General features: G+C 43.1%; 1 pseudogene; it reads right to left on the minus strand.

Annotated features, from left to right (window-relative positions):
- Positions 1 to 294: 294 nt before the first annotated feature.
- On the minus strand, positions 295 to 8,216 carry LOC148014980 (uncharacterized; annotated as a pseudogene).
- Between the last annotated feature and the right edge of the window lie 6,790 nt (positions 8,217 to 15,006).

Genomic DNA, 15,006 nt, shown 5'->3' on the forward strand with positions numbered 1-15,006 from the left:
TTGTATATCTTTTCTCTCTATATCTCCTTCTTACAAACCATGATCATCAAACTTGAAACTTTGATATACCAAGGCTACATGATTCAAGGTGACAAGATCATTACCAAGCACTAATCTTTTAGATGCATTATCTGGAGGATTAATCGTCTTCTTTCCCTTATGTATATAATCTTGGTCATGTAATCCAATGATGCTTCCATCATCTTCCATAGAAGCTATGAATGGCCAACTTTTCCAAGGAATCGAGTATCGAACACCTATAAGAGAGCTATAATCTTCAACCATAAACTTTCTTTACCTTGAATCTCCATTAGAAGCATGACCAAGTATTGGTCCAATTACATCCTTCACAGACATATTCCAATGCAAATTGACTTCTTTCCATTGCTCCTTGATGGACATAGAGTCAAACCAATTACAAGTTAGTTGTATAAGAAGAACTAACTTTGGCAAGCATTCAGCAAGAGGATTTGCAATCAAGACTCTTGCATAGTGGGCAATCACATTATACTCAAATGCATCAACAATTCTATGATAACCATTTTCACCATCTCCAACATGTCAAGATTGTGGGAGAGAAGGAAGGAGTCTCACTTGTAGCTTTCTTGCTTGCACAATGGGGAAATACACACAAAGGTGGAGGTTGAAAACAGTTTTCCTCTTCTTAGTTGTGTAAGCCAAAAGAACTCTAGTACATAGAAATAGAAGAACCCTATATATGGGTCTCAAACCAAACTCAACTAACTAAGGTGGCATACTAGCTGAGCCACAAACTAGACTAGATAAGGATAGCTGTCATCTAGCTATTATTCATGGGCGGTGTACCAACCGCATCTACAACTAACAAGTTGGTGATATAAATGCACAACGGTCACCCTGGCATATCACGAGTGGAGCTCGATATCTCAACACTCCCCCTCGAGCTCAACCCCAATTCTTGCACACCAAGCAGGTCTCTAAACTTACGCAGCTTCTTTGCGCCCAATGCCTTCGTGAATATGTCAGCTACCTAATCCTTTGTGCTAACATAAACTAGATCAATAAGACCTAGTAAAACCCTCTCCCGCACATAGTGATAATGCACCTCAATGTGCTTTGTTCTAGCATGATAGACTGGGTTATTTTCCAAGTGTATACTACTCATCTTGTCACAATAAATGACAACTGGCCCATTTGTAGGCTGATGCATTTCATAAAGTAGCTTATGCAACCAAGCTACCTCACATGCAGCCATTGCTGCGCCCCTGTACTACTCAGCCTCTGTGCTCGACAAGGCAACTGTAGGCTGTTTCTTGCTGCTCCAAGTGACTGCCGCACTCCCAAAAGAGAACACATATCCACTGGTAGATCGTCTATCAGAAATACTACCAGCCCAATCAGCATCAGTGTATCCATGCAACTGTATCTGAACCCCAGTCTCATAAAATAGTCCATACTGCAATGTGGACTTCACATACCTAAGTATGCGTCTAGCCGCATCCAAATGCGGTTTCCTTGGAGCCTGCATAAACTGGCTTACCAATCCAACAGCATAGCTCAAATCTGGCATGGTAATAGTCATATAAATCAAACTTCCTACTATGCGTCTATACATAGTAGGGTCTTCCACAAGCTCACCTGCATCTGCGCTCAGCTTCACATTCTGCTCCAAAGGAACTGAAATAGGCTTACAGCCTGTCATCCCATATTTGGACAGCATGTCCAATCCATACTGCCTCTCCAAGGGCTGTATCCCACTTGGTGATCTAATCACCTCAATGCCCAAGAAATAACACAGCTCTCCCAAATCCTTCATCTCAAACTTCTACTTCAATAGCATTTTCACATGAAGGATATCTTCATCACTGTCACCTGTCATAATCAAATCATCAACATAAATGACAAGCAGCATAATACCTTTCTCTGTTTTACTCACATAAAGTGAGAAATCTGCCTTGGAAATCTGAAAGCAAATAGTGACAAGATACTGTCCTATCTTGTCAGACCATGCTCTAGGTGCTTGCTTCAAGCCATACAAGGCTTTCTTCAACCTACAAACAAACTCAGGATGAACAGCATGCACATAACTTGGTGGCTACTCCATATATACCTCTTATTGCAAATCACCATGCAAGAAGGCATTCTTTACATCCATCTGATGTAAAGACCATCCCTTTGATGCAGCCATAGCAATGACTGCTCTTACGATTGCCATCCTTGTAACCGGACTGAATGTTTCTTCATAATCAATGCCATATGTTTGTGCATACCCCTTGACTACTAATCTTGCCTTATATCTGTTCACAGAACCATTTGCATTGTGCTTCACCTTATAAACCCACTTACAGCCAATTGCATGCTTTTCTTTAGGCAAAGGTACCAATTCCCATGTAGCATTTGCTTCCAAGGCATCCACTTCTTCATCCATGGCTTTCTCCCATTTTTCTTTTCCCATGGCTTGCTCAAAAGAAGTGGGTTCTGGTTCCTATATAATTTTGACCATATATGCATAGTGAATGGCTGTAAATCCATCATATTTCAGCCTATCCACAGGCCCTGCGCAAAGTAGGTTCACTCCCAGGTGCTCTCAAAACATCCCTGGTCTTCCTTACTCCAAGTGTAACAATAGAAGGAATACCCAACTCATCATCAATGCTCTATTCTGTGCCACTGGATTCACCATCCACATAAGAGTGACCTGCATTCACATCAAACATGGACTGATCTACCTTCTCTTTTCCTTTTCGTGATACCTGCATACCAGTATCTGCATTGCTTTGAGAAGATTCTCCTGATCTCAATCTGCCTGTCCATGGCAAAGAATGTGAACCACTGCTAGAGGACACTCCAGGTCCACTAATATTTTGTGACTGCTACTGTGAATTCTGTGCAGCATTACCATTTTGTGCATCTATATCATCAATCACATTTACTGGTTTATACCAACTACTCATCTCATCAAAGGCAACATCTCTGCTCACTGTAAACTTACGAGTAGAAGGGTTATAGCATCTATACCCCTTCTGTTGCAGAGAGTAACCAATAAAGATGCACTTCTCAGCTTTTGGATCCAACTTGGATCTCAACTCATCTGGCACATGAACGTAGGCAATGCAACCAAAAATCTTCAAATGAGAAATATCTGGTTTCCTACCAGTATACCTCTTCTCTGGAGTCATCCCATGTATTGCTGCAGTGGGAGTCATGTTCATTATGTAGACTGCTGTAGCAACTGCTTCAGCCCAATAAAAATCTGGCAAGTCTTTTTCGTTGAGCATGGCACGAGATACCTCTCCAATATGCATGTTTTTCCTTTCTGCAATTCTATTTTTTTGTGGGGTATGACTGCATGAATATTGCTGCTCTATGCCATGCTCCTGCAAGAACCTTGCAAACTCATTTGAGAGGTACTCTCCCCCTCCATCTGACCTTAGGCATTTTATTTGCAGGCCTGTTTCTTTTTCAACCATAGCTTTAAGAGTTTTGAAATGCCCAAACACTTCACTTTTCTTTTTGATAAAATACACCCAAACTTTTCTACTATAGTCATCAATAAAAGTGACAAAATAATGACAGCCTCCAAGAGATGCAGCTTTAGTAGTCCACACATCAGAGTGGATTAATTCCAATGGCTTCTTACTCTCTTGAACATGTCTAGGAAATGGTTTCCTTGCCTCTTTTTCAAACTGACAGGCTTCACATACCTTATGCATTTTTGCAATCTTGAATTTAGGCAATCCTGCAATAATATTTTGGGCCTGCATTGATTTAAGTCGTTGTACATTAACATGACCAATGTGTTTATGCCAGATATCAATATCTACAACTACACCGATCCCATGTGCAAACATTGCTGCACTCAATTCAGGCATGTCTGCATCCAATGTAAACATTCTGCCCTTCTTCTTTCCTTTTGCTATCAAGCGACCTTTATTTTTCATATCCTCAACAAAGCATCCATGAGGATTAAATCTGACCTGCAAGCCCTACTCAACCATTTGACCAACAGAAACCAGATTCTTGGTGATATTCAGGACATGAAAAACATCGGACAGGTATTTCTTTTTCCCATCCTGCATAGACAAAGTAATTTTTCCAATCTGCACAATACGATGTGCAGTATCATCACCAATCTCCACAAATCCTGGTTTTTCCATTTTCCTTGCATCCTCCATCCATTCTGCATGACCTGTCATGTGGTTTGATGCACCTGAGTCAACATACCATACATCGTTGCTTTCTTCTGCACTTGTCATAGAATTGTTCATGTGCTGCACCATAAACAAATGCTCATTTCTGTCATCACCCTGTCTACTAGAAGATGCATAATTCCGTTGTTGCAATTTTCCATTCATGATGTCATTCTGCTTTTTGTAGCAGTATTTAGCCATATGACCCATTTTACCACAGTAGTAGCATTCAACATTATTGTTTGCATTTTGGCCTCTTTGCCATCCACCACGACCTCTTTGGCTCCCCCTGCCTCTAGAGTTACCATGTCCTCCTCCATAGGACTGCTTTTCTTGAGTTTGCTGCATATTCTGATTTCTACCACAGCCTCCAGATCGGCCTCCTCTACCTCTGCCTCTACCTCTTCCAGCATTTGAGTAGAAGACAGCTTCTTTTGACGTTCCTCCTGAAGAAGATGCACCACCATTTCTATGCTCCTCAGAAATTAGAAGAGCAATCAACTCCTCAAAATCAGGAAATCTTTCTGAACTGAAATGGATGTCCGAAACTGTGCATAATCCTTTCCTAGACCATTCAAGGTCACAGAAACTAAATCATCATCTTCCACTGGAGACCCAATGGAAGCAAGTGCATCTGCAATCTTCTTCATCTTCATGTGGTAGTCAATGATGCTCATACTTTCTCTTTGCACATTATGCAACTCTTGCTTGAGCTGCATTTTCCTGGCTTGCGTATTTGTGCTATACATTTTTGACAAAGTATCCCATGCCTCCTTTGGCGTACTTGCATCTTGAATATGCACAATCATAGAGTCTGAAATGTTGATAGACAGCCAGTACATAACTTTCCTGGCTCTCTCATGCCATGCTTTAAATGCCTGCATTTGCTATTGATTGGGAACATCGGGAAGAACTCGTTCTTCTTCATTTCCTGCAACGAATTCCCAATATCCTTTTCCCATAAGGAAATTCGTCATTCTGAACTTCCATGCTTGGAAGTTGTTCTTGTCAAGCTTTTCAGTGACAATCTGTGAAAGAGAATCAGATGCCATTACAGAACACTGCAAAAAATTCTGTCACTGCAAAGAACACAGCTTCAGCCTCACAAGGGCAAATCTGCAAACCTGACAAAAGTGGTATTTGACCACACAGTCACTTCCTAGTGACGATTTTGCATCAACAGGCAACAAGGATGATTCTATAACTCCCAATGTTTCTGCGGAGAGGCATACGATGCAATTTCTACAGTAACTTTTCACCGACCTGTAGAACAATGGTCGCATAGCATAAAATAGGGCCTTTTCCTGAGTGCGTGCAGAAAACTTCCGCCTCCAAAACAAACCCCGAAATGGCCTCAAATCAAAAAAACAGAGTCACCAAGGGCTAAAGCCTTAAATACTGCCCTCTTGCTTCACCGCAAAGGGCGTCTCAACCTGAGACAATGCACTCTTGCACTTTCTGGCTATGCTACCTGCTACTGCAAAGACTTGCTCCCAAAACAGAAAAATGAAAGCAACACTGGTCCTCTTACTAGAACACCACGAACTTGGCTTGATTTCTTGAGCTCCTTACCACGAACAAGGCTCTGATACCATGTCAAGATTGTGGGAGAGAAGGAAGGAGTTTCACTTGTATCTTTCTTGCTTGCACAATGGGGAAATACACACAAAGGTGGAGGTACAGTTGTGTAAGCCAAAATAACTCTAGTACATAGAAATAGAAGAACCCTATATATGGGTCTCAAACCAAACTCAACTAACTAAGGTGGCATATTAACTGAGCCACGAACTATAGTAGATAAGGATAGCTGTCATCTAGCTATTATTCATGGGCGATGTACCAACCGCATCTACAGCTAACAAATCGGTGACATAAATGCACAACGGTCACCCTGGCATATCACGAGTGGAGCTCGATATCTCAACACAACAAGTACTACGAAATTTGAAATGCATGTGTGATCTATCTTCTTTCCACAAAAACCATCAAGTTGGTCATCTCTTGCTATCCACCTCACCATCCTCTTGATCATACTCTCATCTTCAGCAACAATGACAGGTACACTTCCCATGGAAAGCCCATTTTTCAACATATGATGCTTATATGTTTCTGCCACATGCTTGAATACATCCTCTCTCAATCCAGTCCTATAACAAAGAGCTTTTCTCATAGCCCTAGATGTAGTTGAAAGATGTGATTCATGGAGAGAAAGTTATGCAATCTTGTACCTCCCCAAATCTTGACAGCTTCAAAGAGATTTTTTGTTGTATCAGAATATCTATTTCCTTGACCCACTCTTCGTATGTTTTGAGAGATGTCAATGAAAAAGTCCCACAAAGCTTTCTTCCCCTCAAATAAGCCATGCTTATGTGCATTCACAATATCAGTGCAAAACTTCTTTACATCTCCTCGTACCAAGGCTTCAGAAACACTTCTTGAAGACTCCTCACCTTTACACTCAAAGTAGCAACCTTTGTCCTTGTGAACTATATTTCTTTTTTGAGTCATTGAACCATTATGTTTTTAGTCCTAGAAATTCTCAATATCTTAGAATGAGTCAAGTAATCCAATCTTCTACCACCTCCAGTGTCTCTTAATCCTCTTTCCCCTCTAGAGTGCATGTCTTGATACACACGCATGAAAAAGTCTCTCTCCTTGGGAATGGATGCACATGATGAGCACTGGAGATTGGAGAAGGGAAATCCCTCCAAACTTACCTGCTTGCAATCATTATGACGAAATGTGCCATTGATCTCAACAAGCTATGTTCCCAATAAAATCACTGCCTTTGTGCTTGGCTCACAAGTCCAATGCACACCTCATCTACTATCATCCAAGAAACACTTTACATTGATCATGTGGTTTCTAAACTTATATTATCCTTGCCAAAATCCCCAACAAAGAGTAGCAAGAAAACTCTCCTCTGCACAGTACATAAATTCTATTGTTCTCTTCATAGAATAATGATTATTAAAAGAAAGACAAAAACAAATCCATAATGCCAAAAAATACCAAGACTTGTTAAAGTTGTATACCTAAAGGTCTTTGTGGCAACTTAGAACCTGATGCATTGGAAGCATCTCCTTTAGTAGTGGCTTTCACATGAAGCTTTGACTTCATGTGCTCTATCAGGCACATTCTCAAAGAACATGTCTTTGGGAACAATGGTAGCCACTTATCATCCAATGGACACCTTATGAAAATCTTTGACAAGGTAGTGTAGTCTCTGATAGTTTTAGGAACAAGTTAAAATTCTAGATCATTCTCACTTCCAAAAGAAGAAATCTCAAACACTGCTTCATCTATTTTTTGTTTATTTTGTGTATTTATCTCCTCCAATGATGGTGTGACTCCAAGCATGTCATGCCTTTGCTTCCCTTTCTTATCCAAGCCAATAGCTCGTAAATGAGATAATGACTTGATATGCGAGTGTGTGAAATTGTATAAAGTATCATGCCCTCCTTGACCATAAGAGCATTCACACTCCTCACACCAAATTTGAGACAAAGCTTCCCCTTCCTTATTCTTAGACATAAGCTCAAACCTATCATGTCGACCTATGGATTTTAGCTTTTCCTTAGCATTCTTGATATCCCTCTCCCACCTTTTTATCTTAGATGATATGGCAAGAAGACTTTTGAGTCTATTTTTTGGAGCATCTTGGACAACACTCACATCATCCCTTGTCAACTCCATCCCATTGCTAGATACATGAAGATCACTAGCTCTAGCTTCCATGGATGGCTTCGGCTCATTGCTAGCCCCCTCTAAATTCACTCTTTGACGCTTGCATGGTGACTCACTCTCCTCTCTCAATTGAGTGGTGACCTCTTCTACATCAACTGTCCACCTCTCCTCTTTCTTTGCTCCAACAGGAAGCATTCTAGAACCTCCCAAAAAGACAAAGTCATTTGAGATGAGACTATCAAGGACAATCTCCTCTCGTAAATCTTTATAGGTTCCTCCTTCTTTGAGAAATACAAATCCCAAAACATGGCTTTGATCTGTACCCTCATTTAGATGAATCAATATTTCCTTTCTTGCCATACTTATCCAAGATCAGCAAACTACAGAGCAAGAGATTCCCACTTTGAATGCTACAAAATCAATGTAGACAAACCAAGAAAGCATATGTCCACTCAGGATACAACATTGGCGTAGTGCTAGGGGGTTGTTCCTGCCCATAATAAGCTCGAAACATAAGCACATAAGTTGAAAATGCCTACCCAACAAAAAAAGGGTTAATGACTCAAAATCAAAATTTTTAAAGTGGAGACAAGTGAATACCTATGGGGTAGATGTCTTAGTAGTTTTTGTTGGATTTCCCATCTCCCATGTGCTCATGTCTAACATGAAACTCAGGAGCCACCATTCCCAAAGCTCCATGCCCAACCACTAGAGAAGAAACTTGTAGAAACAAACCACTTAGACAATGATTAGAACACTTAAGTGCTTGCTGGATTTTCTGTCATGATTGGAACATAATTAGAAGATAATCAAAAATATTGGAACATAATGGTCTGCACTTATGATAATATGGTTTTCAATTAAACATTCCGGCATGCCCTTATGGCATTGAAACCTGCCCTTCCCTTATGCATTGTTGCCTTCCCTTATGCATTATGACATTCCCTTATGCATTATGACATGCCCTTATGCATTCTGAGCTTCCCTTATGGCATTTCGACCTCGGGGCTGTCACTGGTATATAAATCCTATATATTACGTGCGTTCATGGCATGTTTTATATATCCCTATGTAACCTATTTTGCAATATTTTGTAATCTACTCATATAGCTAAGGGGATACTAGGATTGGTTTGTTTTAATCTTAATGAAAATTGTCCAACCATCCTTAAGTAGTTCTCATAATATATTTTTCTTATAGTAAATGATTACTCTCAATATATGTGGATGTATTCCTTCAAAGAAAGTACTTTAGTAACAATTAAAATAGTTATTATCAATATATAAAACTTTCACCTACATGGGCTAGGTAGTTACTAATCAAATGGGTGTTCGCATAGGGACAAGGAGTAACAATGATTGTAAGTTTATCTCCCATCAATTTATAGAGTTCTTAAATGAGCATGGCATTATATGCCTCACCTTGATCAAGTCCCCTTCTCAAAATGGAGTGGTTGAGCAGAATAACCAAAGTGTGATGAACATAGCATGATCCATGCTCTTTGTGGTTGTATTACTAGAGCACATATGGTCAAAAGCTATCAATACCTCTTTTATAGATGCATGCACACCAAATCACAAAAGGTGAGCTCGTGCCATGATCTTAGCCTCTCATTTTTGTAGGATATTCTTCTAAACTCAAGTCTTACCATTCAAGGATCGAAAATATCTTCATTAGGAGGGATTTTGCATTAAATAAGAGGGATATTTTGTAGGCTTCCCAATCCATCAATCATGATTCTCCCTCCCATGTGCCTACTAAGCCAAAGTTTCTTTCTACTATTAGTTCACTCACAAAGACTTCTACTCCTAGACCACGTATGGGATCTGTTACCGTTTTTCCCGCAGCACAAAGGAGCGAAAAATGGAAAAAAGGAAATAGCAAAAAAGGCGCAGGATGAAAGCAAAAAAAGGCGACAGAGTAAAAGGCACACCATTAAAATGTGGAAGCGCCCCCGAATCCTTGTAAAAGAGCGCCAAGCTCGCTCCTGTGCAAAATGTATGCATTAGTTGGGAATAGGATCAATTAGAATGGTGGGAAATGGGAAAAAGGGCCTAGGCTACAGTCGGCCATGTAAAAAAGGAAAAGGGGATGGCCGCCCAAAAAGGATTTAGGGCTTTGTATATAAAGTTTAAAAGTGAATGAGAAGCTCATTCTTTTGGTATGTGGCAAAAAGAGTTTTCTTCTTCCTCTCTTCTTCTCTCCTTCTTGCTTGTGTGTGCTCTTGAGAGAGGAAGTGTGAGAGTGTGAGGGAGTGAGTGTGTGTGGGAGTGAGGGATCAAGAGGGTGAAGCTCTTCACCATCTCCTTTCTTCTTCTTCTCTTCTCTTCTCTTCTCTTCTCTTGCGTGTGTAGCTATGGAGGATGGAGCTTGGAGATGGAGGAGGCTTGAGGATGCTTGAGCTAGCATCAAGAATCGTGGAGCTACCGGAGTGCAAGAGAGAGGAGGGTACTTGATCAAGCATCAAGGTAAGCTCACTACACTCGTAGGATGGACGGCGCGTCGGCTAGGTGAGAGATAGCCATTAGAGCTTGCTTGGAACGCTTGAAACAATAAGCGGTCCGTGGGTCTTGGCGGTTGAGCGAAAGCTCCCACATTTTGGTTCCGTTGCCAGGACAACGGATTCAAGCTAAAGCACTTGTGCGCCTCATATCGAGCATCGAAGTAGGGTATTCATCCCCGAAACAGAGCTTGAGATAGGTAGGAAGTTTGGGTGTTTTTTATCTTCAAAATAGGTAAGTATTTTGGGATATTTTGGTTGTTTGATGATTGGAAAATATGGAGAAATTAGTTCAGTGTTTTGCTTCTGATTTTTGTTGCATTTAGAGTAGGTTAACAATAGGAAATAACACACGAGAGGCATAGGGTTTGCTGTTGTAAAACGGGGAGAAAATCGGAGAAAATAGGTGGAAAATGGAGGAAATGCTCTATTGAATGTGTAGGAATCGCAAGGAGAGTGATCGATGACATCTGGGTAATGCCAATAGGGTTATAAGTTCTTGAAGGGCAAGGGAATCCTCATTTGCAACTAGCTGAGAGTGAGAGAAAGAGAGAGAGAGAGAGAGAGAGAGAGAGAGCTTGGGTGACCTGTTCGATCGATCAGTGAAAGGAGTGACATTGCTATCGACAATCCCCAGGTATATAGATATCTTTCCCATCACTCCAACATCATTCCTGTTGAATCTTGTAGCCTATAATAATCGATATCTTGAGATTTTGGACGAATTTATGATCAAAAGTGTGTTCAGGTCGGCGGAATTGGACACCCGATTCAGTGTCCGATTCTCAGAATTAGACGTCCGATTTTGAGAATTGGACGTTCAGACAACCGTCCAATCGGATCAACCGGTCCGATTTTGGAACTCAGACCACTCAGACACTCGGACCAACCCCATCCGATCGAACACTTAGTTAGATCATTTGATCGAGGAAATCGGACTCATGAGTTAGGACACGTCAGCAATCAGACCACATGCCTGGTCCGATCGGACCACTTGTCCGATTTTCGAAAATTGAACACTTAACCCCCGTCTGATTCTGAGAATCGGACAACTCAAACTCGGAACCACCTGGTCCGATTCCTAGAACCGGACCACTGGTAAATCGGACACACGCTTAGGCAAAAAAAAAAGAGAAAGAAAACATCCAAGAATTGACCCCCACGACCGACTGGAACCGCAACCCACTCCAGGACAACATGGCAAACGCCTTGTAGGCAGTTCCTGACGTAGGAGTCACGACCAAGGGATAAGGGGGCAGTGCTAGAGCACTCCCCAGCAACCTGACGCTTTGAGAATGGAAATCCAATCGTAGGACCTGTGATCGACCCCCTAGTGAACAGCAAGAAGTAGCACAGACCCCAGAATCCACTAGAACGGCCAAGACCTGAGCAACGAATTTTATCAAGCCTGAGACAAGACAAGAGGATGTAAGCATATAGAGATCGATTGCTGCACTCACATTGAATTTTGCACTTTAAGTACACATAAGAAAGCTGAAAGCCTGATTGGGCACGAGTGCACGAGAAGCGACACATGCACTAAGTGACCATAAATTGAGGGTTGTATTCAATAACCAAAGGAACTCACTCAGATAAACCACTCAAGGAACCCACCAATAGGAGAGGACCCAAGACATAGACAAACCATCAAAGCACAGAATAGGACCAAGCAGGGAGTGCCAACGACGAGGATCTATCAAATCCATTCAACCTAATCGATAGCGTAGTGGGGCGCAAGAACTTGACCATGACGGAAGAGAGCTCAGACCATCAAACTAATGAGGAGCTCGATTTCAACGTATTCCCATATGCTATTCAGCACAGCTGGTGAGCAGTTACGACGCACACGCCTGGTACGAGCACCATGGCAGGATAGCAAGCACAATAGTTGCAGATCTAGAAGAGGAAATAAGGCTAGCCCGCAAGGCATTGCAGGGAATAGCTGAGTACAATAGAGATAAACAGGCTAGGAGCCAAAGGCAAAGCATGGAGCTGCATGAGGTGCAGCAAGTGCTGAACTTGGCTGGCCAAAACCGAACGGACCATGAGAGAGCACTGGAGGGAGACTTGACGTTGAGCGAGCTCCTCATGAAACAGCTGCTCGATAATACAGCAATAGAACAGAGTGCCACTGCACTAGCGACGTCGTTGCTTGCAGGATTAGGGGCAAACCAAGGCTCAAAGAGCCAGGCCAAAATACCGATTGTTGCCAAGCAACTTGATAAATACCAACCTCATGACGACCCCTACAGCTTTGTTGAGCAGTTTGAGCAAGTCTGCGAAGCCAACAGTCTCAACAACCAAACTCAACGCTCGCAAGCATTCGAGCTTTGCCTAGGCGACAAGGGTAGGACGTGGTATACGAGCCTAGATGCTGCAGAGCGAGCCAACTTCAATTACCTTAAGGATCTCTTTGTCAAGAGATTCGCCGAGCCTGGATACTCCGATAACCTACTAGTACGCTTGATGAATGTCAAGCAGAAAGAGAAGAAGGACATCCGCGACTACATGACTCATGTGAGGAGTCTCTTTAAGAGAATCCCTCTAGGCGAGCGACCAACTGACAAAGTAGCTTCGACTGTATTCATCAGTGAAATTCGAGACGAGGAGTTGTATAAGGCTCTGGCAAGCAATTCAAGCTTGCAGCGGGACGCGGTGGCTAGAGTGTTTGAGGAAGCCATCAGAGTCGATGATCAGTTGAAGGAGCGGAGCTCTAGGAGCTCAAATCTAGAGGAGACCAACTCACGGAGCTCAGAGAGAATGCCAGCCTCTAGTGAGCAGTCAATCCCATCATCCTAAGATAAGGGGAAGGCCACCGAGACAGACCAAGGCTTGGCTGAGGTCAAAATGGAATTAGCCAAGTTACAAGACATGTTGAGACGACCAACGCGCTTGCACGTCCAATGCGTGTACTGTGGCGGAAGCCACTTGCCGGTCGAGTGTCAAGACCCTAGGTCACGGCCTTGTGCTAACTACGGTAGGTTCGGCCATGATGTCGCGCATTGTAGATTACCAAGAAGACCTCCATACTCGCTATGGCCAGCCTTATCTAGCTAGCAAGCCACAACCATTCTTCAGAAGGGGAGCCCCATTGGCTCTTCCCATGCCTAACGATATGAAACCAACCATCCCTAGAATGGACATAAATCCTACAAGCATTCCTAGACCGCCTGGTCCTTACATGACCCACCCACTGAGCGATGCTCCAGTACACTACATGGAGGAGCCGAACAATGAAGAGACCTACATATACCCTTACCTCTCACATGACAATAAGGGCAACGCGGTCTTCATGGATTATTGACCCGTGTCGGTGATGGCGTTAGGACGAGGATGAGGTAGAGGCCTAGGAGGGCAACCGTAGGACCCAATCACTTGTTGGACTAATGGTCACCTCGGTCATGTCTCATCATGCTGCCCTGAAAGAGAGCAGCAAAACAGAGACAAGGCTGACCAAAGGTGCACAGAGTGCGGAGTCACCCATATTTTCATAGATTTCCCAAAGCGGAAGCCATCCTTAGCTCAGCCAACTTGCCATCTATCCCATTGGGGTTGTTTGGTGTCAAAAACCCCGATGGGGAGGCCACACCTATTCCATTGCGGGTCATGACCCGAGCCCAAACGAAGCAGGCCAGCATCTTTCTGCCAGGACCCAGCAATCTTGATGCAACCTCCATAGGGAAGAAAAGCCACAGGCAGAAAAAGAAGAGATCGGAAGCTAAAGTCACACTAAAAACCGAGAGTGCTATGACTCTGCCTGCGGAAAAGAAGGTTTCAGACGTAGGCGCAGAGACATCAGCCCCTAAGACGGCCGAAAAGGGAAGCGCTAAGGTAGGGGAATACCCGCATCCGAATCGACAGTTAAAGGCCATAGAAAAGGTGAAGGAATGGGTGAAGGAGGCTCAAGAGAATCTCAAAGATGTTGAGCCCATCATAGAGGATGAGATTGATGACCTCTCCAGTGTAAGCATGCCGATATCACCACCTCAACCTAAGTCGGCAGAAGAAACCACGCCACAAGCAGTGCCGCTGAGACCAAGCCTAGACGCGACAAAGCCGCAGATCAGTCGCGGCCATTGGCCCAGACAATCTAGGTTAGGGGAAGGACGAGTATCTAAGGATCTCCTGACCACGCTAGTGACCACCCCTGTAACACTTAGCTTGGGAGATCTGCTTAAGCTTAAGCAAAATCCTACCCTATGGCAAGATCTTAAGTAGTGGGTCAAAGGATCACAAGGGCAGGTCACGGCAAACCCTCAAGACCAGGATGTAGAAACGCAATTGCCAAGTTTAACGCTACACTCCGTGCCTAAATCCTTGCACGTCAACGCCTTTTGGGAAGGCTCTGAGACGCACGCGGTCCTACCGGTCCTAGCCTTGGGTGACACAACAAGAAAGGAAATCGTAGGCATGGGAGTTGGGGTTAGTGTGCTTAGCCACGCAGTGCTTCAGACTTGGGGAAACCCGCTTGTCGAGGCTGCTAGGTTTAATGTCACGCTAGCAAACGGTATGAGAGTGAAGCCATTCGGGGTACTGAAGAATTGGCCAGTGAAAATCGCAGGTGTCCAGTTCTCTGTCGACTTTATAGTCATGAAGGGGGTGGACTACGGCGTCCTATTAGGCTGACCCTAGATGCGCAACGCTAGGGTC

The sequence above is a fragment of the Lygodium microphyllum genome, chromosome 24 (genome assembly GCF_053477565.2).
Source record: "Lygodium microphyllum isolate KBCC chromosome 24, Lygodium_microphyllum_v1.1.10, whole genome shotgun sequence".
NCBI classification, from domain to species: domain Eukaryota; kingdom Viridiplantae; phylum Streptophyta; class Polypodiopsida; order Schizaeales; family Lygodiaceae; genus Lygodium; species Lygodium microphyllum.